This window comes from Alexandromys fortis, unplaced genomic scaffold, assembly GCF_014885135.2.
Source record: "Alexandromys fortis isolate MF-2015 unplaced genomic scaffold, M_Fortis_MF-2015_v1.1 scaffold_1, whole genome shotgun sequence".
NCBI lineage: Eukaryota > Metazoa > Chordata > Mammalia > Rodentia > Cricetidae > Alexandromys > Alexandromys fortis.
Genome location: NW_026067927.1, coordinates 27676446 through 27702518, shown reverse-complemented (window position 1 = coordinate 27702518; position 26073 = coordinate 27676446). Strand labels below are relative to the sequence as shown.

General features: G+C 42.4%; 1 long non-coding RNA gene across 1 annotated transcript in view; it reads right to left on the bottom strand.

The window, feature by feature from the left end:
* Nucleotides 1-1520: 1520 nt before the first annotated feature.
* Nucleotides 1521-26073, bottom strand: part of LOC126502780 (uncharacterized) — a 54704-nt gene continuing 30151 nt past the window's right edge. The window contains exon 2 of the long non-coding RNA XR_007592057.1: nt 1521-1688. This is a non-coding gene — a long non-coding RNA (uncharacterized lncRNA). The remainder of the gene's footprint in view (nt 1689-26073) is intronic.

Genomic DNA, 26073 nt, shown 5'->3' with positions numbered 1-26073 from the left:
CTTCCCAGAATTCTCCTATTCTCCTTGCTCCACCTCTACTTCCTGTCTGGTTGTCCCACCTATACATCCTGCCTGGCTAATGGCCAATCAGTGTTTATTTAAAACATGATTGACAGAATACAGACAATTTTCCTGCACCAGACTACCCATATTTTAATCTTTTGTGAACTTCAAAAAGACAGTTAGATATAAAACAAACAAAAAACAAAAACGTTAAGTAGAGAATCCTCTTCTTCAGTTTTAGTTGCAATATGGGTTCAACAGACTTTATATTACAGCCAGTTCAATAGTGTTATTTTTAATGTAAATGCATTTTTGGTTGCAAACAACTGGCTTTCACACTTTTAATGTGCTCTCTTTGAGGTTACAACTGTTTATATAGGGAGAATAGGATACTCAGCTCCACAGGGCAACGCCTTAATCCCATTTATTTCATATCTGAAACTCCAATTTTGCGTCTACCCAAGGGGCTATGAACATTTATTACATGGATGAAAGAATGAAGAAATGGCAATGAAGCATAGGATGTGACCGTTTGCACTGAGAGCAGTCGGAGCTAACCTTGGGCCCTTGGGCGGCACGAGAGGAAAAGCCACCGGCTTCTTCCCTCTTCACTGTGCAGCTCTGCCCCTCTTTCTTTCCAGCCCACTTCCTGTCAATTACATGGTAAATTTCCTTTAAACCGGGTATCGGTCTGTGAAATGATTCAGAAATGCAGTGGCAATGCTCATTCCCGCCCTTTGTTTGGCAGTCCACCTTTGACCTTTACAAGCCAAAGTTTTCTATCACCTTTTCTATAATTATGAATGGATGAATGGATGGGGAGGGGCTGAATGGAAGGACCAAGTGGGGAAGTGGAAGGAGACTGAGGAAGGAAATACGGAATTGTCGGCCTTTTGAGGTGTAGAATGGAAACTTAATACAGTAGACACTTCTTAAAATTTATACTTTTATAAAGGTGATCTAAATGAAATTTCCAAATAATGAGGGAGACAGTCTCACCTGGCTATCTCTAGTCACCAAAGACAGCTTTCAGTACCTGGATTAGATTACATCTAAGTGAGTTGTTAGCCAAAGAAGTGCCGTAGGAATCTCCAGACAACCCAGGCTATTGCCAGAACAATAGTTTGTTCTCAACAAACTGATAACACTCACACAACTTTTTGAACACGAAGAAGTTAAGCTTTTTCCTACATAGAGCCTTCAGCTATATGTCCTATTATCTTTGGTATTAGAAGGTACCCCGCATGCTACCAAAAGAGAGATGTAAATGACAAATCTTTGATCAACAGTAGTGTCCTACCTGCAAGATATACTAGGGCAATTTTGGCACCAAGCTTGTGGAATAACCAATCAATAAGTAACTTTACATAAGGGCCATTCCATGAAATGGAACCTATACATGATCCTGCTTGGGTGACCAAGAACCAGAGACTAGACAGCCCATGGACCTAGGGTAAAATCAAATACTATTACTATAAAAAAACAAATAATAACAAAAAACACAATTACAAGTGACCCCTTGTACCAATGCCTTGTTCATAATCAAAGAAGCTTCTTCCTGCAAAAGATGGGAACAAACACAGAAACTCACAATCAGACAGTATGCAGAGAGTGAGAGACCTTGAAACGCTCAGTCTTAAATGGAATGTCTTCATCAAATCTCTCCCCTTAGAACTCAGGGAATCCTGTGGAAGAAGAGGTAAAAAGAGTGTAGGAGTCAGAGAAGATGAAGGACACTAAGAAAACAAGTGTAATCAGAGATGCTTGTTCATTTCCTGGTCACCCAGACCCAAATAATCACACAGAAACTCTATTGATTACAACACTATTTGGTCAAAACTTAGGTGTATTTCTAGCTAACTCTTACATGTTAAATTAACCCATTTCTATTATCTTTGTATCACCATGAGGCTGTGATCTACCAGGAAATTCCAGCATCTTTCTCCTTCTACATGTGCCTCTCTGCCTTTGCCTTCTTTCCTCTTCTATCTCTACTTGAATTTCCCACCTAACTATATTCTGGACTGCCATAGGCCAAAGCAAGTTTTTATTGACCAATGGTTAAAAAACCATATTCACAACATACAGAGGGGAATCCCACATCATCTCCACTTTTCTGTCTAAATAAAATGGAATATTTTTAACTTTAACTAGTAAAATTACATATAACAAAACAGGTATCAAGCAAGAATTAGTTATAATATTTTTGTGAGTCTAAAATTTCATATCATTTATTTTTATCATAACTAAAGAAAGCTATAACTATCTGTTTTCAATTCTATCAAAAACCCCAGAAGGATATAATGCTACCTAAGTAAACAGGAAGTGCCATGTAAGCAACTTCAAAAACTAGAATTGACAGAAATATCTCATTGCCTGGACAGTCAGCCAAAGTTTTTCTGTAAAGTTGGGGCATCTATCTTCAGACTAAAGGCCCATAGTATCTGTTAGACTTTTCCATGAAGTGGGAAATTTGAAAGACTGTTTTGCCTATACTGGCAGTTTGTCAGTCACTTTCTTCTGTGTCCTGCAGAATGTCTGGCAGACTCTTTGATGAAGCAGGAACCCTGAAGGATTATGTCATCGTCTTTCAGGAAGTTCAGCAGTCATTTTTCTGTGGGTCCTGCATGCCCAGTTTATAGAGCATACCGTCAAACAAGAGCAGCTTCTTGCCCAAATGGCTGGCCTTATCACATTGAAAGTAAATTCCATGAGTTTCTCCAATGCCCATCAACCTCTTGAAGTATACTGGTATAGGAGGGAGGCCACTTGCTGGTTCCCAGCCACTTAGCCCTGAATTAATCACACAGAAACTGTATTAATTAAATCACTTCTTGGTCCGATAGCTCTAGCTTCTTATTGGCTAACTCTTACATATTTAACCTATTTCTATTATTCTCTGTATCACCACATGGCTGTGGCTTACCAGCTAAAGGTCCCAGTGTCTGTCTCCAGTGAGCTTACTGTCAAAGTTTCAGCATGTCTGACTCTGGCAGCCCCATGGCATCTTTCTCCACCTTCCTTCTCCCAGAACTCAGTCCAGTTTCCCAACCTACCTAAGTTCTGCCCTATCAACAGGCCAAGGCAGTTTCTTTATTCATTAACCAATAAAAGCAACACATAGACAGAAGGATCTCCCACACCAACCCTGTAAATATTTGTCACTTGTACTGGTTTCATAAAATGCTGATTGGCCAGTAGCCAGTCAGCAAATATAGGTGGAGCGACCAAACTGGGAGAATTCTGGGAAGTGAAAGGACTCAATCTGCAGTCATCCACCAGATGCAGAGGAAGCAAGATGAGAACACCTCACTAATTAAAGGTACCATGCCACGTGACCAACATAGTCAAGAATTATGGTTTAATTTAAGATGTAAGAGTTAGTTAATAAGAATCCTAACCAGTTGAAAATTAATGTAGACCTTTGTGTGTTTCTTTGGGACTGAATGACTGAAGGACCAGGCAGGACAGAAACCTCTATCAACACACTGTGTCTTGTTTAGAGATCTTTTAAGTCTGAATTTATCCTTTTGTGTTTCTGAAATCCTTTTCTGACAAAGAGCATTTTAAAATGGTAAGCAGTGTGGTTTCAGCTGCCCTGGATGCTGGCTCTGCTTCTCTTGGTCTTTCAATATGACAGAGTTATGTTTATCACTAGCTCTGGGACCACTGGGTGGGAGCAACGCTCACCACCTCAACTCTGAGAAGCAGTTGGCCCATGCTGTCACCAAGTAATTTGAGCATGCTGCCCACAAACTCCATCCAAGTGCTCCATAACAGGACCTCTCAAAAGAGCCAGAGCCATGTATGCCACCAGCATGAACCAGGAAGCTATCTCTTAAAGGAGCCATGCATGTTTTGCTGCTAATGCTGAGTCAGGACACCATTTTTTAAAAGGAACTGCCAGCAATCAGAGCCTATCTAAAAATATAAGGCTACCAAGAAGCTCAAACTTCTGTGTCTGTGAGTCTAGGAACCCCCATTCCTTTTAAAGCTTTCTTTAGGTCTTATGTGGATCCATGCCCCATGTTGGGCACCATTTTGTAACCAGAGACCACTTGTTTGTTTCCCAGCCACCAAGACCCAAATAATCACACAGAAACTATATTAATTACAACACTATTAGGCCAGTAGCTTACAGGTATTCCTAGCTAACTCTTACATCTTAAATTAACAAGTTTCTATTAATCTCTGCATCACCATGAGTCTGTGGCCTACCTGTAAGGCTCCAACATCTTTCTCCTTCAGCAGCTATATGGGATGAAGTACCATGGAGTTGGAACCATAAGCAAACTGTAACATGGCATGGCTTAACTCAGCAGGAGCAGTTGCTAGCCACTAGCCAGTCCAATAATGGCTTTTTTAGAAGATGTGAAGATTTTCCACCAAGACAAGCCAGGGACATGGGCTACTTCCATAGCATGGCTCTCTCTTGCCACCAGAGTCCTGAGAGAGCATCCAGCACACTGGAGGCAAGTGTGGAGGGTACCACTGGAGAGATCCCAATTTACTTGGCTTTCTCACATCTTACTGGGAAGACTTCAAATATTTCAACTCAACAATGAAATTCAAAGAGTCTGGAACATGTGGGCCATGGGTAGGCAGGCAGACAACTTCCCGATAACAATTAAACAGTGCAAAAGAACACAGATTGTTTCTGAGAGCAGGAACTGACTCAGCCATGGAAGTATAGGCACATAGGACTGCAGATAGAATCCTTCTGTGATGCTGAATGAGAAAAGAAGCAGATATCAAACTTTGAAACAAAGAAGTGGTGGTCCCATCCACTTCTTGGCTTACAGCTTGGCTAAGTTCTCACATTCATGGTATTAACACTCAATTTATGGAAAGAACCAAGAGGTTCTGTCTCCCAAATTATGGGCTTATGCCCACGACTGCCAACCACCATGATGATTTGATTTAAGGATGGGGCTTTCCCATCACAAAGTCCACATGCATTATTCAGAAACTGTGATCCAGACTTTGAATTAGGACCTTTGCTGGCTTAGCAACGTATCCTCCAATCCTTCTTTTTGATGCTAAACAGAAGTAGTAAGACATAGCTTTCCATGTGCTCACAAGAAATAAAAAATTGACACTACAGCATGCTGTATTGCTAAGCTACATTTTGAGTTATCTAGGCACATACACACATTTTTGATTTACATGTTTTAATTTATGATAAATTATTGGGATGTAACCCCACAAATAAAGGCATGCCTGTGTTTTCATATGCATTTGGAATTCTCCATCCTTCCTTCTTAGAGAGCTGTATACTGTTTTATCTAATAAAGTCTGATGGTGTCAAGCCAGCTGAGTAGTCAGACTCCCATTTATTGTTTCTACCTCTGCTCACGGTTGAATAGTGTAAAAGCAGTTAGCATTAGGTAGAAACTAGACTCCAAGTTTTGAATTTAGAGTCTTTCAATGCTAGTGATATGCAGGGCAATGCCATTTCAGGACTGACAGCCACTGTGACACACAGCTCCAATCTGAAATGTGAACACAAGGGAAACAGCTGATACCACACTACACTGTGGGATCAGATATGATGTTCAGTAGGATTGGATCAAATACACTTCAGAATTAATGATAGTTTTAACTTCTAGAGGCATTTATTGTGATAGAAATCCCCTGTAATTTCAGAGGAATCAATATTCTTTCTTCCCTCCTCCTTGGAGCTCAATTACTTGTATTTCAAACTTCTTGATAATTTCCCACAGGTTACTGCTTCTCTGCTCACTTTCTTTGGGCTTATAAAAATGCCTATGTTTTATCTGGAGGAATTTCTCGCTATGATTCCAAACACTGCCATGTTTATTCTGCTTTAGTCTGGCTCACATCTAGTTATTTTCCCCTAGAGTTTTTTCTATAGGGTTTATTTTCTTACTCTTAAACTTTTCCTTTCTCTCTTCATCACGGACAGAATGTCCTTAAGATACTTGCCCATGTGTATAAAACTCACACATTAATAGTGGCTTCATGTCTTTTTCCAGTCATCCCACCACCTGTAGTTTCTGTAGCTCTTTCTATGAATGACATTTTCTTCTTGCTAAGGGACATGGTTCCCCGGAACTTTGAATCCTTGTTGATATTTTATGAGATACGGGGCACTGAGAACTTTATATTTCCAGATACCAGGCTGTATTCATTCCATGTTGTGAGGTTAAGTGACTTCAGTTCAGTTTGATCCTTTAGAAGCCTTGGATTTAGCCTTACTAGGACAAACCCAGAGATGCTGTATTCTCGCTACCCGGGGTGAACTCCTTCTGATCACGTGCTCATTCATTACAGCATTGCTCCCGCCTTACAGCTGGAAATGTGCTGTTCCCAGTTCTATATGAGCTCAGAAAATTTTCATCCTTCTTCCTTGTATTTCTTCCCATTTCCCTTCCTGCTGACATTAAGCTCACAGTTCCCAACCTGTAGGTTGCAACCCCTTTGGAGGATCTAACAAAGGGATTACATATCAGATATTTACATTATGATTCATAACAGTAGCAAAATTAGTGATGAAGAAGCAAGGAATATAGTTTTATGGTTGGAGGTCACAATGGGAGGAACTGTATTAAAGGATTATAGCATGAGGAAGGTTAATAACTACTGAATTAGGGGAACTTCTCTGGATATCTGTCTTTTCCCATCCTTACTGGTTTGTATTGCTAATATCATTCAACTTAGACTCAGCTGGGAGGAAGAAACTCAATTGGAGAATTGCCTAGATCAGATTGCCTTATGGGCATATCTGTGGGGCATCTTTATGATTTCTAATTGATGTAGGAGGACCATGCCCACCATGAGAAGTACCAGCCCTCGATAGGTATTCCTGGTGGCATGACAATGCAGGAGGAGGGACGCGGTCATCAGTGTTCCTTCATGATTTCTACTTCACGTTCCCCTCCCCGCTTCCCTTGGTGATGGACTGTAACCCAGAAGTGTTAAGATGACATAAACCCTTTCCTCCCCAACTTGCTTGTGGTCAGAGTGCTTTGTCTCGCACAAAAAATCAAATTAGAAAACCTCTCTTTCATCATCTGTCCCATAAATTGTATCTGCCTTGTCATCCCGAGTCTCCAACCTTTGGTTTTCTCAAGAGAACTGCAGGGTTGGGCTGCATTTCCCCTCCTGTATTCTGGCCAGTGAACTGCTCCAGGATATAAACTTCAGAAGCCATGGGACTCATTTACATCTGTGCTCTAGGGAGGTCACAGTCTGATACTCCCCGTAGCTCAACATCTAAAACCAGTTCTTCCGTCTCACCTAAGCTGAGGATTTTCTATTGGCCATGGTGGATGAGGACATCTTTACAAATTCCTCCTTCAGAAGCTCTGTACCCTGCTATTTATTGAGTTTTGCTATTGTGGGGACTGTTTTCTTCTGCATGCTCTCTCTCATTGCTTTCAGTTGTGTAATGACATTGCTCTGAAATTGCTATGATCTTCTTGTACTGATGAGCTGAGGAAGAAGGGAAAGACCTGTAAGTAAATTTTAGCTCAATTTGGATGAATCACTCCAATATATTAGTTTAAATGGCCTTCAAGCAACTCAAGCCGAGCCTGGATAAAAAAATAACATCCAGCCTTTCCGTTTGGCTACCCATGTAGGTGATAGGCTGGTGTGTTCATGTGTCTCAGTATGGGCACTAAAATTCCCACATCTTGACCATGACTCAGTGCCAGGCACACGGGGACAGTTGGTCGCTGTATCTTTCCAAGTCCACTCTAAGACAATGTCTGGGTTTATACTCTGTCCTTCATATTCTCATGAATATAAAGGCTGAGTAATAATCAGGTGACTTGTCAGGGCTAGTGGCCAATGACCCCAATGATGTTTCCTGGATACCGTTATGGCTGAAACACTATGCCCACCTGGCCTTAATGGTGGGGCTTTAACTCCCATTGGTCCAAGAAGACTAAGGATTCTGATAGGGACTCCCAATCTTTCTTCAGGATTAGCCATTAGCCCCAGACCCCACAAGAGCAGGCTACTGCACAAAGAAAGACCCTGCAAGGCAGGTTGCTTAGACAATACTCTTGGCTACCTATGATATTTCTCCCTAGGGAATGTTGGAAATTCCTTAGTCTGTCCATAACATATGAACTTTTATACAGCTAAACTAAGTTCCTTCATTTGCTTACCCACACAATGTGTCTGACTTCAGTTTCATGGGTCTCCTTTGGTTTGCTATGGAGACACAGTCTCAGTCCCTAACAGCTTATCAAGTCCTCTCCATCTCAGAACTCAGCCTGGGAATTAGGACACAGTTGTACCACCCATCTCTCCCTTCTTCACTACCCTTATTTTTTCTCCATCTTGGGGAAATGAGAGGAATGACTGTTTTGTTTTTCAATCCCTCTGTGTTGAATGCTTCTTCTTTGGGTTCTATGCACAATGCAAAAATGACCCACCAATTCTAACCTTTGTTGGGTTTAGGAAGGAAATTTATAGACAGTGCAATACTTTTCTGTAGCACAAATTCTAATTAGTATTAATAATAAAAACTCAGAGTCAGCTATCAGGGGTGGAAGCTTAAGGATCAGAGAAACAGAGCGGCCAGACTTTAAAGAGTTCTTACCTCTACCAATGCTCAGACCAAAGGGTTAGGCGATTCTGGTCCTCAGACTGACTGCCTCAGACTGCACTGCTCCTCAGACCACACTGAGCTCCTGTCTCCTTCAGCCTTACATTCCTCTCTCTGCCCAGCCATATTGTTCCTGTCTCCACCTCCCTAGTGCTGGGATTAAAGGCATGAGATCTCAAGTGCTGGGATCACCTTTGTATGAGCTGTTTCTCTTTTAGACTGGATAAATTTCGTGTAGCCCACAGTGGCCTTGAACTCACAGAGATCTGCCTGTCTCAGAGTCCCGGAATTAAAGGTGTGTGCCACCACTGCCTGGCCTCTAGTGGCTTAGCTCTGCACTCTGACCTTCACTTTTTCCTGGCAATATAGCTAAGATTTCTATAAGCAAATGTTAGAAATTCAGCATTAATTTTTCTCTTCCATTTCAACTATTGCCTTTTCGTATCTCCTCAATTATCTTAATGCCCAGGCAAAAACAAATTCCAAAGCAAGGAGCATTTGGTATACTTCCAAATGTAATCATTTACATGCTATTTCTAAAATAGTATTTTTTAAAAAATTTGAAATATGGTTCTCATTAACATTATTATTTTGGAATTAATTTTTAGCATCTTTTGTCTTTCTGTAGGGAGCTGTGTCCTTTATATTTTGACTTAACTAACTATGGAGCTTTCTAATTTTAGAGGGACCTTTGATATGATTTTTGCTTTATGAATTTTTGTTAGTTGTGATTTGTAAAGTGGAAAGCGCTATCTTGAACCTGTTAATATCATATTTCCCCAAGTCCCACAGCTATGAAGAGCTGTCATTCAGGACAAATTCTACCATGAAATACATTCTAGACAGTCAGGATGAATCAGGGTAAGTGGATCTTACACGGTAGTTCTTACATTTTGTCTAGCACGGATGAATGGTAGGCTCCAAACATAGGAAACACACCACAAGTCAAATTGATCTGCCTCATTTCCTCTGTACCTTTAGGGAGACAGTCACCCTAAATGGAGGAATCTATTGTTGGTGCTGGATGTCCTGAGGTTACTCCTGAGGTCCTCGTGGCTCAGAGACTGACCTCCAAGGATGTCAAGAGGGCTTCTCTAATCACAGGTTCCCCTTGCATCTAGCCACCGGCAGGCTGTGGCAGAACACGGAGAATGTGAAAAATGGGAGCTCAGCATGACCACTTTCTGTCCCACTTCCTGAAGGATCCCGAGTGTGTAGTACCTTATTCTTCCCCTAAAGATGGCTCCGAATGGGAGTGCTCTAGTGCATCTGTGGCTATAGCCATTGCTCCCATATTACAACAATTCCTCCCTTCTTCCTGGAGAACCTTTCCAACAGTGGTTCTCAACCTGTGGGCCATGACCCTTGTGAGTTTGAAAGACCCCTTTGCAAGGGTCACATATCAGATATTTACATTATGATTCGCAACCGTCACAAAATTGCAGTTATGAAGTAGCAATGAAAATTATTTTATAGTTGGAGGGGTCACCACATGAGGAACTGTAGTACTGATGGGTTTCAGCATTCGGGAGGTTGAGAATCACGGATTTAAGGCCTAGGGGTTAGCTGTAGTCACCTGTTGTGACCATGTCAAGGGTGTTTCATCATATTTTACTGAGTTCCATGTAACCCTAAGCATAGCTTCAAACTCTCACGAGTTACAGCACTGGAGTGAACTACCTCCTTCCCATCAAATCTGTGACTCCTGTAACCTCCCCACCAAATGCTGTGATTCATATATACTTTCTCACCCCCTTCCCCTTAAACTCCATTTGTGTGACTTAATATGGAATTTTATGTCATCGTTTAAAAACGGTATTGGTGCTACAAATGTTATTTCATGCTGAGGATATTTTAGGGCGCATTGATGACACCTTACATTCAATCCCCTCAAAAACACTTCAAAGTGATAGAGAAACTCTTGTTTAGGCAGTTTGAGGCTCACTCGAGGACTTTCGTGCCAAGAATGTCTGCGTTCTTGAGGGCTTGCATGCCTTCAGTCAGTCACTCAGGTGCCCAGAGTAGCTGTCAAAAAGAATACATGAGTTGTATGTTTTTTAAGTCATTGCGCAGCTTTAAAAAATTGCATTCTGTTCCCTTCACAGAACAATGATCTGGCTTCATATAGAATTCATGAATCACCATCCTCTCTGCAGCCTTTAGCTGTTGCTTCCAATAGCGCCTGTATTTTAAGAGCGTGAAGACAGAGTCTGGGGCCGACCCAGTTTTCCCTCAGGCCCAGTACGGCCAACCTGCTCCCCGCTGCCGTCAGCCAACAGTTTTGTAGTTCAGAAACCTCTCCTTCCCACACACATGCACTTTGAAAGCATGAAAATCTCCTCCTTTTTGAAGTTTCCTATGAGATTTAGCATTCAGCGATACTTCTAGTCTGTTCCAGTCTGCACCATAATGCTTACAAAACCATGATTTTCTGGAGTTTGCCAATTGGTCGTGAAGACTTGGCTATGGGCACGAATGCTTTTTTTCTCTTTCAATCACTTTTCCCCTTAAGATCAGCCTGGACGCAAGCTTTTGTAATCTTTCCCTAGTGATTTGTGATCTGTCACTTTGCTTTATTTTATTATTCAGATTTCCCAAGATCTGAATAGAGCAAATCCCTCTGCTCTGAGGTGCTGTCCTTAGAATCCTGCTGTCCATTTCCAAGATGACGAAGGGGCACAGAATCAAATGTCTGTTTTCAAAGGACCCAGCCATGAAATGATGTCATTTTCTCACAGTACGTATATAGCCGGGATGGCAATTAGGCAATTGCAGTATACAGAGTTGATTACATAGGTCTTCAATCACCCCTCGAGGACACATGCTTTTATACACTGAGAGTCAGTCATTAGGGTCTGGATTCAGCCATAAGTATATGCATATCTATGGACAAACTTTGGGGAGGGCTTAGGTAATCTGAAAGTAGGGCGTGATCTATTTATTATTGTAGTAGGGACCCAGGACCCTGGAGAGCTCCTAGGCTCACAGCCTTTTTGTAGCCACACTGAGCAACCAACCTTGACTTTAGAATGTCACTTTGATCCATCGCCAGATGAAGGTTCTAAGGTGATATGTAAGATATTTATCAGTATGGCTATAGGATAGGGTCCTTTCAGATTCCCTCCGCTCAGTTGCTCAAGGTACTCGCTGGGGACATCTCTGGCGATGGATCGAGATAGAGACAGAGACCCAAATTGGAGCACCGGACTAAGCTCTTAAGACCCAAATGAGGAGCAGAAGGAGAGAGAACATGAGCAAGGAAGTCAGGGCCACGAGGGGTGCTCCCACCCGCTGTGACAGTGGAACTGATCTATTGGGAGCTCATCAAGGCCAGCGGGACTGGGACTGAATAAGCATGGGATGAAACCGGACTCCCTGAATTTGGTGGACAATGAAGGCTGATGAGAAGCCAAGGACAATGGCACTAGGTTTCGATCCTAATACATGAACTGGCTGTGTGGGAGCCTAGCCCGTTCGGATGCTCACCTTCCTGGTCCTGGATAGAAGTGGGAGGACCTTGGACTTCCCGCAGGGCACAGAACCTGGACTGCTCATCATTCTCGAGAGGGAGGGGGAATGGAGTGGGGGGGAGGAGGAGAGGGGTAGGGGAATGGGAGGAGGGGGAGGGAAATGGAAACGGGGAGGAGGCGGTAATTTAAAAAAATAAATAAATAAAAACAAACAAAAAAAGAATGTCACTTTGATCCCTTCTGTCTAGAGTCTCGGAGTACTAACAAGCCTCTATCCCCCTCACCTCCATCTTACCTCTCTCTATAAGCAAGTAATCATTTCCATCCTTTTCAGAGCTTTTGTAGTTACTGTGCTGAGGGGGTGCGGCTCTCAAAGGCGACTCAAGTCTCTAGAGGGATCTGTAAAGACCAGAGTGGAGACCCTGGGATAACACATAGAAACCGGGGGGGGGGGGGGGGGGGGGGTTTTGGGGGGGGGGGGGGGGGGGAGGGGGGGGGGGGGGGGGGGGGGGGGGGGGGGGGGGGGGGGGGGGGGGGGGGGGGGGGGGGGGGGGGGGGGGGGAATGGTGTTTTCCTCTTTACCTTCATGTGCGTGTTGTCATTGGTGACCGCTCAGGGCACCTTTTTGAACGTGTCAGTAATGTGTGTGTAATGCACACGTGTCTCAAAGAGCTGTGCACAAGGACACACAAGCCCATACCTTAGCCCCATCCTGCCATTCAGCTTGTGACGCATGGTCGTCAGAGCTAGCACCCAGTGTCCCTGGGCTCTGCCTTCCCCACAAGGCTGCCACATGCCACCAAGAGACACAGTTCCCTTTCGCTCGTTTTGCATAATCAGTTTCTATTCTGTCGTGTTCTCTCGCACATGGTGCTCTGAGACTGTGCTGGAAGACACGGGGGGATTTTTCAGTTCAGACGAGTAGCATAATTTTACGTTGTTCTCAGCCTGTTTGGTAAATGAAGTCAATTACTCATGGATCTGTCAGAGGAAGAGAAGCCTCCCCCTCCCCCGTGGAGGCATGGCACCTGCTTTTAGATCCAGGCACCATCTCCTTTCTCCCGTCCCACTGAGAATCATTACAAATCAAAGCGTTGTCCTGAGAGTTAATATTTTCAGACGTCTGTCTTTACAATCCACGGCAGGGGTTTCTTCGGGCGCTGCTGACGAATCCCCCTACTTTGAATACACTAAGATTCTTCAAGCCACTTCTCGATCAGGTTTCTGCAAACACCGCTGAATTCGTTTCTATTCCTGTCGCTGCGATAAAATATCCCAGGAAAGGCACTTTAAGGAAGAAAGGTTGATTTTGGTTCAAAGTTGAAAGGTACAGTCCGCGTTGGTGTGGGAGTGCTGCTGGCGGGAGCTTGAGGCAGTTGGCTGTGCTGCATCTACAGTCAGGGTGGTGACTATCCATGCTTCCTTCTCTGTGCTGTGCCGTCCAGGACACAAGCCCAGTTTTACCATGGCCCTTCTCATCCCCATTAACTTCATCAAGGAAAGCCCCTCCTAGGCTTGCCCAGAGACTGAACCGATCTAAATCCTCCCTCACAAGTGGGCCTGGGGGACCTGACTCCTTGCTGATTTCAGATCCTGCCGAATTGAAAACCAATGCTAACCATCACAACCACGTACTATTTGGATCAGAGGTTTGGTTTTTGTCATTGAGAATACTCAGGATAGCAAAATCACACCTCCCTGAAGCCTGAAAAATAACAATGGAATAGCGACAACATCTCACCTTCCTTGAGAGATCATAAGAAAGACGAAGGACAGTACAGGAAGGACATCAGGCCATAAACCCCTCAGCAATGGTCCTTTACTTAACACAGTGTTCCTATGGTCCTGCAATTTCCTAAAGTTCACAGTCTGCTTACCAGAACCTTACAATCCAGACAAGCACATTTTTCCATTTATTTCTCCTCAGTATGGATTTCCTTTTTTAGTTGAGTACGGGTGTTTGCTTTCTCACTGAGTGTGGTCAGCATGGAATGGCAAAATCCAGAAAGCTCCTGACAATGAGGAAATCAGACAGGAGAGCCAGAAAGGTTAGCCAGCCTTGCATGTCAGTAAGTATTTCAGATGCAGGATTTTGTGTGTGTGTGTGTGTGTTTGTTTGTTTTAGTCAACCCAGGGTGGCCAAGTAGACAGGCTTATCCCTCTTCTGGAAAGGCTGACTATGGCTGTGTTATGTCTGTGACATTTCCCGGCTGGGTGACTCCAAGACTCTCCCTTATAAACACTTAGCAATTTCTTTTCGTTCACTGCAAAAACTTTCAAACTGACGAGGCAATTGAGAAATGCTCATGTGGCAACATGCATCTTTAAAAAGGTTCCAAAATGCTGAAGATTTGTGCAAATGTTAGCTCGTCTTGATGGAGCACTGTGAGGGACTAGCAAATCCATGGTACTTGCAAGACCTGCAAAGTCGACCTGATTCTCAAATCCTTGTGAGATCAATAGAAGTCTCCATTACCACCACAAATACATCTCTTCTCAAACGGCTCCGGCAGCAGAGCTCTAACAGGAGATGAAAAGTAAACAATCTAAAAATAGCCGCTCACTAATTTCCCTGTGTCGAGAGAGGCAGATCTGACCCTGGAAGGGAGTCTCTGGGCTGCCGGGAGCTGTGGGTGGTTGAAAGCTTTCACCATCCCCGGTGAGCTGGTGGTCATCTGGGGTCTGTTTAATCAATGTGGGGCTCTGGTTTTCTTCCTCTTCCTGCCCACGGCCTCCTTCTTGGTCACCCCACTTCCCATGAACATGCCACCAGGTGGAGGCACCAGGAAAACATAGATTGATTAACTCAAGCAGGTCAATCGAAGGACTTTCAGAAGCACCCTACACGGATGTAAGAGTGGGCTAAGTGGAGTGTGGTCTGTGAGCCCACTGTGAACTTCTCATCTCTGGCCATCTTTTCCCCTTTGCTACAGCCACAAATAACTAGGCGTGGACCAGACCAGAGTGTCTCTAACAAAAGTCAACCTTTTCTCTCCTTCTGTGTCTGCATGTGTGTATGTGTGTGTGTGCAGGTGTGTGAGTGTGTGTGTATGTGTGTAGGTGTGTGCATGTGGGGGTGTGTATAGGTTTTGTATGTGTGTGTGTGTGTGTGTACAATCTGAGGCTTCCCATATCCACTGGAGTTCTAATATGTAGATGACAAGACGCTGTCCTGTCTATAGGACAGGGGATAGCAGATACAAAGGACGCTGCTCCTTGGAAGCAACCGCTCCAAACAGAATGGGGCAGGACTGAAGGTGAGGAGGACCTCCTTCAGTCGCCTCCTAGCTGGGATGGTGCACTCTTCACCTGAATTGCATTCGGGAAGCGTCCTTCCACTCCCCTGAAAACAAGCTGCTTCAAACATCTGCGGGGAGACAAAGGCAAGCATGAGGAAGGGACCCAGAGATGAATATTTCAGCAGAAACGTGGGAAGAAATACGCTGCAACTTGCAAGCAGCCTTCTGTACCACATGCCATAAATTAGCACAATATAAATTTATACATATTTACACCACAAAGTCTCTAACTATATAAATCTTCAATACTCAAACTTGTGGAGTAGGTGTAAGGGAACAGTCCATATGCTTATTCATGTTCCGTGGAGCTCTAGGGAACTTTATCATTGCCTTCTCTCGCCTTGTATAATTGGACATATATTACATAGATTGTGTTTGGATAGATACACAAATGATATATATTTCACAATTACATATAATCATATATTAATTATACAATTATAGGTGCAATTGTGTAAATAATTGTACATGGGTGCAATTTGAGAGAAATATAAATATACAAGACATGTTGGTTCTAGTGTTTAAACTAATACCTAAAGGCAAAACTATTTTAGAAAGCATTACCCTTTTTATCCTAAGGCCTTCACGGGCAAAGAAAAAGGTAGCTTGCTTCAACTGAGCACTTACCTAGATGACTTGAATATTCTAACACTGTCCATCATGGCTCATCTACCCAGAGATGGCGTTGAGTAAACGTTTCATAAAAGGAAAAGATAGTGAGGGGGTAAAAAGGGGATGCTGGAGAGATGGCTCAGCGCTTAAGAGCATTGCCTGCCCTTCCAAAGGTTCTGAGTTCAATTCCCAGCAACCACATGGTGACTCACAATTATCTGTAATGAGGTCTGGTGCCCTCTTCTGGCCTACAGGCACACATACAGACAGAATATTGTATACATATTANTATATCATGAGGGGACTGTTTCATCCCTTATCCCCCAAAAAGCAAATAAGGTATTAGTGGCAGGCTTCAGAGCTGCTGCTTGAAATCTCTTTGCTGGGGAGAGAGACCTTGTAGGTACTGGGGCAAGGCAATGGCTGAACTCGGAATCAGAAGAGTTGGGTTTTGTGCCTGAATCTGCCATTTCCTTAGTCCCCTGATCTCCCTGAGGCTAGGCGGAAGGGACTATCAGTTCTGATATCTAAAATATGGTACAAAGGCACGACACAGCATTGATAGGAGAGGCTTTGGCAACTGCCTTGTCTTTATATGTACTTTCGAATCATTGTTATGGTTTCTCTTCTAGTTTGTTCAGCAAACAAAACACATTCAGTTTCTTTTACACTTACAGCTTTCTTGAAAGCAAAGCTACAGCTGGGTTGCTGCTGACACTGTTTCAGACGGAAGCTAGCCAGGGGCTGGAGAGATGACTTAGCACACACTATTCTTGCAGAGGCCCTGAGTTCAGGTGTTAGCTCTATGCTCATAACTGTCTGGAACTCTAGCTCCTGAGGATCTTCTGTCTTCTGGCCTTTATCAGCAACTGCACACGCATGCACATACATGCACATACATGTGCATATACACACACGCACACACATGCACACACACATGTACTTACACACTGACAACAACAACAGTCTCTATGCAGTTCTGCACCCTGATTCACTATGGCTTATCTTTCCTCCTTTGCTCATGAGAGGATACTGCTAACAGCTCATATGATAATCAGACAGGAAACACTCCCTCTTCTGCCCACATCCTTATAGTCACGGAGCGAGGCTCTACCTCACAGAGATGCCTTTAAACAACATGTGCTGGTCATGATACAATCTATGGTCATGGAAAAACTGGGGGCAGCTAGGTCCTCATGGACACCACCCATGCACCCTGCCAGCCTCAATGCCACCGTATCCAGCACAGCAGAGAGTGCAGCACAATCCCTCAGACCCCTGCTCAGTAAACTGATCGGTAACCATGGCATTCCTCTGAGGACTAGGCTTTGTATGGGTAAGGAAGAACAGTGTCTAAAGGGCACAGAGGAACACCATCTTAGAGGAAACCTCACCCAGCCTCCTCCTCATGTCTGTAGGAAGGATCACCAACAAAGGACAGCGACTCTTCTCTTTTTCGCCTGTTTCTTTCTTTATCCTCCATCACACTCTGCTGGGGATAAAGCAGGAAGTTGAGAGTGCCCAGTCAAGACTGACATTTCCAATGCTGAGATCATAGATCGCTTTCAGCGGCTCATATGGATCCTTTCCCAGAAAAAAAAAATGTATATGACGTAAAACTGTAAATACAGTTTTAGAAAGCTGATTGACACATGTGCTGGATAGCTTTGTGTAAGTTTGACACAAGCAAGTGTCATTTGAGAGGAGGAAACCTCAATTAAGAAAATGCTTTCATAAGATCTGACTGTGATGTGTTTTCTTAATTAGTATTGATGAGAGAGGACCTAACCCATATGGGAAGTGTCGCCCCTAGGTTGGTGATACTGGGTTTTTATAAGAAAGTGGGTTGAGCAAATCATGAATAGCAAGCCAGTAAGCAGCATCCCTCTATGGCTTCGGCATCAGCTCCTGCCTCCAAGTTCCTGCCCTATTTGATGGAATTCTTGTCCTGACTTCAATGATGTACTATGATGTGGAAGTGTGAGCCAAATAAACCCTTTCCTCCCCAACTTACTTTGGTTATGATGTTTCACCACAGCAGTAGTGACCCTAAGACAACACTGTAGTCCAATTGAAGGGTATAGTCATTACACTCTTTAAGGGTATATAGTCAGCTAAAGTTACAGAATGGGTAGAGAGTAGCAAACAGAAGCCAAGAGATAGAAAGCATCTCAAACCAGGTGCTCTGAAAAACCAGCATCCTACAACATGCAGCAAAGGTGACTGGAGCAGCTCAGCTGAGCAAGCAGGCAAAGGGTACCATCAAACCAGGGTGATGTAGAAATGGTGGAGAAAAGAGTAGGTTACTGAACTATTTTAATCTAAAAAACAACTACTAATCTTACATATTTTATATTGGAATGGATTTTGGTTTATTGATACAATTTTAAAGTTAATTTTGTTATACTGTATGTAAATTTCTACTCTTGTTTAGGGTATTGTGCTTATGCAGTTCATTTTAAAATGTAATGTAAAAAAAAAAACAAAAAAATGTAATGTATAACTAAGAACTCCAGATTACTAGTCATCTATAATAGAAGGTTTTTCAAGCTCATATAAAACTGTATTCCAGGTAGAAAGGCAATCTTCAAACACTTACTTCAAAGACCTACAGAATATGGCATTTGAAATATTTTAAAAACTTAGACTTTTCTTGACAGTGAGACACTTCTGCTCCTGGCAGCACCAATTACTTCAAAGAAAATGATGGTCACAGAAAAAAAAAAACTCCATATAGAGTTTGTTTTCTTTATGGCAAAAGCTAGCCATGTGGGTAAAGAAATTGTCCCTGCCTCAATTGCTGACAGTTACTCTCTAAACTGGACCAAAAGGATGCAAGAAATGTGACTACTGAACTTAGCCAAGATAAGGTAGGATAGTCTTGCAAAATTCCCACTTTCATAGAAAAGTCTTTTAGATATTCCAGGGCTGTAGGCCATAGTTAGGTGCTTGAACATTGCAGAGGAACTTTGGTTGATTGCCTAGACAGCTTGAGGTCCCTATTGTTAGGTAACATTTCACCCTTCTTGGGTCTTTGATGGAGTTGAAGACTAAATAGTTATAATTATAGTTTTCTTTAGTTATAATAGAAAGTAAATTAGATACAAAACCTTAGACTCAACAAGATAAGAATAATAATCAAGTCTTTTCTCTAATTTTGTCAAATGCAAAATTGGATCAGATATTGTTGCTGCAATTCTTGCTTAGTATCTTTTGTTGTATATAGTTTTACTATATTAAGGTCAAAACCTTCCTTTTTAATTAGCAAAAAGGGGAAAAGTGGTGGTATAATCCTCTTGTACATTGTAAAAATTTGCCACTCAAATTAGTTTAATAAAATGGTGATTAGCCAGTAGCTAGACAAGAAGTATAGGTAAGACAACCAAACTAAGAATGCTGGGAAGAAGAAGGGTAGAGTCTGGAGATGCCAGCCAGCTACTGAAGAACAAGACGTATTACAACACAGGTAAAGCCACTGGACATGTGGCAAAACATAGATTAGTAGAAATGGGTTCATTTAAGTTGTAAGAGCTAGTTAGTAGTAGGCCTGAGTTATAAGCCAAACAGTTTGTAATTAATATTACACCTCTGAGTGATTATTTAGAAGCAGCCATGGAACAAGGTGAGACAGAGAAACCTCTGTTTACATCAGGGCTGGGGTACCAATGTGCAAAAGAGATCCACTGGGAAGTCCCACTGAAGAAGTCAGCAGAGTGCCTCCTCCCTCCATGCTGCTTCCAGGGGAAAGAACAAATGGCAGCAGATAGATGACATCATCAAATCAGGCACCCATGATGTTGAGCAGAAACCAGCCTGTAGAGTGGTGTTTCTTGTCCCAACTGCCTGGTCCCAAACAACCAACTCAGAGGGGGAATATGAATTATAAACGCTTGGCTGATAACTCAGACTTGTTACCAGCTAACCCTTACATTTAAATTAACACAGATTTCTATTTATGCTTTGTCATATGACTCATAGCTTGTTACCTCATTTTGTGCATGTCCTGCTTGTTCAGCGGCTGGCTGGCATCTCCCTGACTTGGCCCTTCTTCTTCCCAGCAATTTCAGTCTGGCTTTCCTGCCTAGCTGTATTCTACCTTGCTATAGGACTATCAGCTTTTCTTTTAAATTAATCAATGAGAATAATGCATATTCACGCATACAGAAGGATTATTCCACAGCACGAACCAGAGTAGTCGAGCTGAGGTTCCTAGTCGAGCTTTCTTTCCATGGGTGAGAGTCTCATGACAGGACTTCCAGGTTTCTGCTTTACTGCACGAATTCTTATATTTTGGAATAAAATTCCAACATCTAGGTTATAAATCGCTGACCTTCTAGTTGTTCTCAAATAATTTCAATACTCTTAGCAGTTTGCTGTCTTCCCTTCTCCTTGTTACAGAGTTAGGGTGCCAGCCTGCTTAAAGACAGGGACTTTCGGCAAAGGCAAGTGGGGACCTCTTTACTCCTCAAATCCACTTTCAACAACCTTAAAACAGCATACGATGGTTTACCAAAATAATATACCTTGTACTGAGAAGGGACAAGATTTCAAAGCAGAAAAACTGACTGAAAAATGGAAGTGGCTTCTTAATTGACACATCTCTTTCAGAGTATTTTATTACACTGTGTGAAGATATGTCACTGTAAGTAGCTTTATAAAGAACTGAATGGCCAATAGCTAGGCAGGAAGAGGTTAGGCAGGACTTCTGGGGACAGAGAGGACCCTGAGAAGAACGGTGGAGTTGTCGGACAGACACAGATAAAAAACAGGAGGTGCAGGATGGAAGAGAGGTAATGTGACCTAGCAGAACATAGATTCATATAAATGGGTTGATTTAAGTGGGACAAGCCTAAGCTAATAGCCAAACTCTTATAATTAATAAGAAATCTCTTTGTTGTTATTTGTGTGCTGGTGGCCAGTGAAAAAACATGCTAGACACATTTCCAACGCTTCTGTTGTTGAACGTAAGGAAAGTGACGAAATAGTAAGAAAACAGAGCTCTGTGCTTGAGAAGAGCATAGTAGTCTTTCAGTCCCAGAGGGAAAACTCAGTGGGCTCACTATATATACAATGCTGCTTTTAAGACCTAGGTAACTGATAACTTCAGAGGGTAACAGCAATGGAGATAAGAGGATTAACAAGCAAATGGAGCCTGTATGCTAATCAAAATACATCCAGGGCTGGAGAGATGGCTCAGTGCTTAAGAGTGTATAGGTCTCCTGGTCAGGACCATACTCCTAAAGAATTACCAGCACCTATACTGGACCATTCACAGTTGCCTGTAACACCAGATCCAGGGGATCTGATGCCCTCTTCTGATCCCCACAGGTACCTGCACACATGGGCACCCACACAGACATTTTTAAAACTTACATCATTTTTCCCACAATTTTCTGGATACATAGAAGCCATTTGAAATTCTAAATTATTCAGATTTCCTTATCTATCTTCTGCTGTGGGATAATGCTCCTGTATATTGTAAAGATTTGTCATGCATATTGGTTTAATAAAATGCTGATTGACCAGTAGCCAGGAAGGAAGTATAGGTGGGGCAACCAGACTAGGAGAATTCTGGGAAGAGGAAAGGCAGAGACACAGTCTCAAGCCAGACACAAGAGGAAGCAAGATGAGAATGACTTACTGAGAAAAGGTATCAAGCCATGTGACTAAACATAGATAAGAATTATGGGTTGATTTAAGTTGTAAGAGCTAGTTAGTAATAAACCTGAGCAATAGGCCAAACGGTCCGTAATTAATGTAAGCCTCTGTGTGTTTCTTTAGGACTGAATGACTGTGGGACTGAGTGGGACAGAAACTTCCATCTACAATCCTCTTAGATAAAAATATCTACAGTATATTCAAGCAAGTGAACATGTATTAAGACTTTACAGTTCTTAAAACTTTTGTAGGTTTCAGAGACTGCTAAAAAGCCACAATCTTAACAAAATCCACACTGGGTATGCTGTTTCAATATGAACTCAATATTTGAGGAAAAGGAAATTAAATCAGCACTTAAGTTGTTGTTTTCTTTTTTTGATCTACACCAGACTGGTGCGTCTGGATCCTGCGATCAAGATAGAATGTCATTATCCTGGTTTTTAGTCTGTGACCTGTCAGAGCGGACGCTGGGGTTTGAATAGAAGGCAACACATGCTTCTGAGATGCCTAATTGCGGCAACACTGAAATGTTGAATAAGCTTCGCATTGAAAATGTTGTCAGTTCTCTGTCTAAGCCTTTAGTGTTAAAAAACGGGCAGAAAATAGATGGTCGGGCAAAGGCTGTTATTTCCCTGGTGTGCTCACAAGGCAAGTCCCTGCTCTCCACTTTGCCTTGCTGCTGGTTCTGAACTGAGACTGGAAAGCAGATGAATATCACCTGTCACACACACACACACACACACACACACACACACACACACACACACACACACGACCCCAATGGTAGGCTCTAAATTTTGCTAGAGTTTGCCCTGGAGCTCTTCTCCCACGCCTTTAAGTGGAAAGCCCTCCAGGGGAGTTTTGTATACTATAAACAAGATCTCCGTAGGATCAGATAATAGGGTCCACGTGAGTACAATACAAAGCAGAGAGGGAGCAGGAAGCCAGCATGTTAATGCTGATGAGAAATTATTCAACAGAGACTTGTATTTACAGAGGTTCATAATGATAAAATGCCACTCTCAACTGCCATTTCCTCCAACGATTGAAACCCAAACTGACTTAATTCTCAAGAAGTATTATCTAGACGCAGAACCTAATGTGTCTTTGCCACAGATAACTCATCTGTAATGTCTGTATACTTGAACTGAGCTTGTGTGAATGCAGCGTTGAGGTGAAGAATGAGGATATCATTCTGACTGGTTTTACTTGGGTAACCAAGAAAGGTCTCGTTTTAAAAGAGAGTCACCTGAAGAAGAAGAAAAAATAAAATGGAGGAGATAGCTCAGAAGGACCTGAGTTCAAGCCCCAGAACCCACATAAGTGAAACAAATGTGGTAACACATTTTTATAAACCCAGCACTGAGGTGACAGTGACTGGAGGAACCCTGGGGCTTGATGACCACCCAGCCAAGCCTATCAGATAGCCCCAGGCCACTCTGCTAGAAGCACACCATTTTAGAGCACCCCATTTAGCTGCACCCCATGATATATGACACAGTAGCTTTTGCTTTAGGGGAGGAGAATGGAAGTCACTGGAATGATGAATGATGCTTGTCGCCAGAAACATAGGCACGATTAAAAAAATAAAATCTGGGAACGAGAAGACAATATCACAACTTCACTGGTGAGATATATTATCTAAGATATGCAGTTCATCAACAGCAAGTCATTAGATCTGTAAAGAAGTAGTAACTCATAAACCATAGACTAGAGAAATACATGGGCAACATAAACATGCTTTAGGAGCAATGAATTGTTGGGGTTAACAAAGACTTCCAATACTCACTGCAAAAGAAATTAGAGGAATAGGTAAATATGAAATCGCAAGGAATATAGAAAGTTAGTAAAGAGATGGAAAATATAGTCAAATGAAAAGTGTGTACCTGAGAAAATGGCCTAGTATCCCTCAAATGTGTTTTTAAAAAGCTGTTTTCTATATACTCAGGAAAATTGACAGACTCCTAGTAACACAAATACCATGCAATCCACAAATACATGTTATACTGGAATGCTGAAAGCTAAATGTGGATGAACTCTCTAGAGCAGCAAGAGCAAATGGCTTATTTCTTATCAAGGAACCCCAATGAGATCAATGGATGATCCAGCAAAATGAGGTGAGAGAACCAAAATGGAGCAAGGAAAAGTTTGCTGCTGGGTGTGGTGGTGCACATCTATGTTCCCATGAGATAGAGAGCAGAGGTTGGAGACCCGGAGTTCAGAGTTCAAGGCCAACCCAGGTTGCACAGAAAGACTCTGTCTCGAGATACACACATGCATGCATGCATATATACATACATATTAATGTGTGTGAGAAAGAGAGGGAAAGAATAAAAAATTCTATAATCAGCAAAGTTCTCATTTCAAAAGAAGATGGAAGGCGAAGAAATTCTGAAATGAACAAACATGGAAATAAGTTTTTCCAGCGAGCAAAACAGCGAAAGCAGTTTAGTGTTCATTTTGTACAAGAGGAAAACGTATGAAAGAAATTGCTGCAGGTTGAAAGCGGGAGACCCCAGAAAATAACTCAAGTTCTTACCAGTAAACAAAACCTCAAATAAAGGTAGCAGCGTGTTTGCAAAGACAAAGGTCTCCTTTCTTCTCTCCACTGGTTTAAAAGCAGTTGCCCAGCACAGTATAGAATGCCTTGCTGGGCCTTCACCATTACTGGAATGTATTAACTTTGCCAATAAGAGCAAAAAGGATGTGGGTGGAAACAAAACTACATTGGGCTAAGGAAATGGTGCCAGATGGTAACTTGAATCCACAGGAACAAATGAAAAGAATCAGAAATTATAAATAAGATGTTTAATATTGAAGAAGCCACAACCACGTAATTGTTATCTTTGATTTTCTTTTTTTTTAAAATATTTATTTATTATGTATACAATATTCCATCTGTGTGTATGCCTGCAGGCCAGAAGAGGGCACCAGACCCCATTACAGATGGTTGTGAGCCACCATGTGGTTGCTGGGAATCGAACTCAGGACCTTTGGAAGAGCAGGCAATGCTCTTAACCACTGAGCCATCTCTCGAGCCCCCATCTTTGATTTTCTTAACTTCTTTAAAAGATATAAGACTATGCGAAGCAATCATCATAGCAAAGTGTGTCTGACTGTACAGCATTTCTAGACATGCTATGTCAATAGTAATACATTAAAAGTGAGGGAAGGAAGTAGAAATATGTAGGAATCACATTTTTATAACCCAATTGTATTAAGTTAATTTGAATTTCAAGCTGATTTGGCCAAGTTTAGATTCGAATAGAAAGGCTTGAAGGAAGCAGAAGGAAATAATGCAGAGTGAAAGAACTACCAGGGATTAAAATGTAAAATTGCAAAATATTTACTTAACCCAAAAGGGACCAGCTAAAGAGAGAAGAGGTATGAAAAGTGGTATGAGAACTATAAAAATATAAAATAAAGGGCCATATGGGGGCATTAACTTAATACAAATTAATTAAATGATTCTATTAAAAGCAGAGGTTGTTACCGAGACTAGAGACTACAAAATTTCACAACATGCAGTTTACCGAAAGCATAATTTAAATTCAATGATAAATATATCTCTGTGAGTTCAAGGCCACCCTGGGTGACACAAGATTGAATCTGTCTAAAAGAGAAACAGAACTCACATAAAGGTGATCCCAGCACTTGGGATCCCATGCCTTTAGTCCCAGCACCAGGGAGGTGGAGACAGAAGTGATGTGGCTGGGTGGAGAGAGGAATATAATAAGGCAGGAGGAGACAGAAGCTCGGATGCAGTCTGAGATGGCAGGCTGAGGTCTCATAGAGATAAGATCTCTCCCATTTGGTCTGAGCATTGGTAGAGGTAAGAACTCTCTAGTGGCTGGCTGCTCTGCTTCTCTGATCCTGCAACTTTCTCTCCTTAATATCTAACTCCAGGTTTTTATTATTAAGAACAATTAGAAGTCATGCAACACCCAAACATATGAATATGTGCATATGTGTATTTAGGTGCACATTCAGGGGTGTGTGTGTGTGTGTGTGTGTGTGTGTGTGTGTGTGTGCATATATGTACAGAGGCCATAAGTTGACATCAGATATCTTCCTCAGTGGTCCTCCACATATTTAGTGAGGCAGGGTCTCTCCCTGAACTCAGAATTCACAGTCATCAGGTTTAGCTAGCCAGCTTCCCCCAGTATCACTGTCTCTGTCTCCCAAGTGGAGTTGAGGGCTGAGATTCCATGGGGATGCCACACCTGTCTGGCTCGTATGTGGGGACTGAGGATCTGAACTCTCATCCTCATATCTATCCAGTTAGAGCTTTATCCACTGAACTACCTCCCCGTCCCTAACAGGGAGAGTTTTTCACAAGGACATAAAAGGAGAAAATGCCATAGTGTGTGAGCAAAATTGTCAACATCGGCTAGCAACCTTTGAGTGAGGGATTGGTTGTTAACAACATCAGAGAAACAGGGAGGCATTA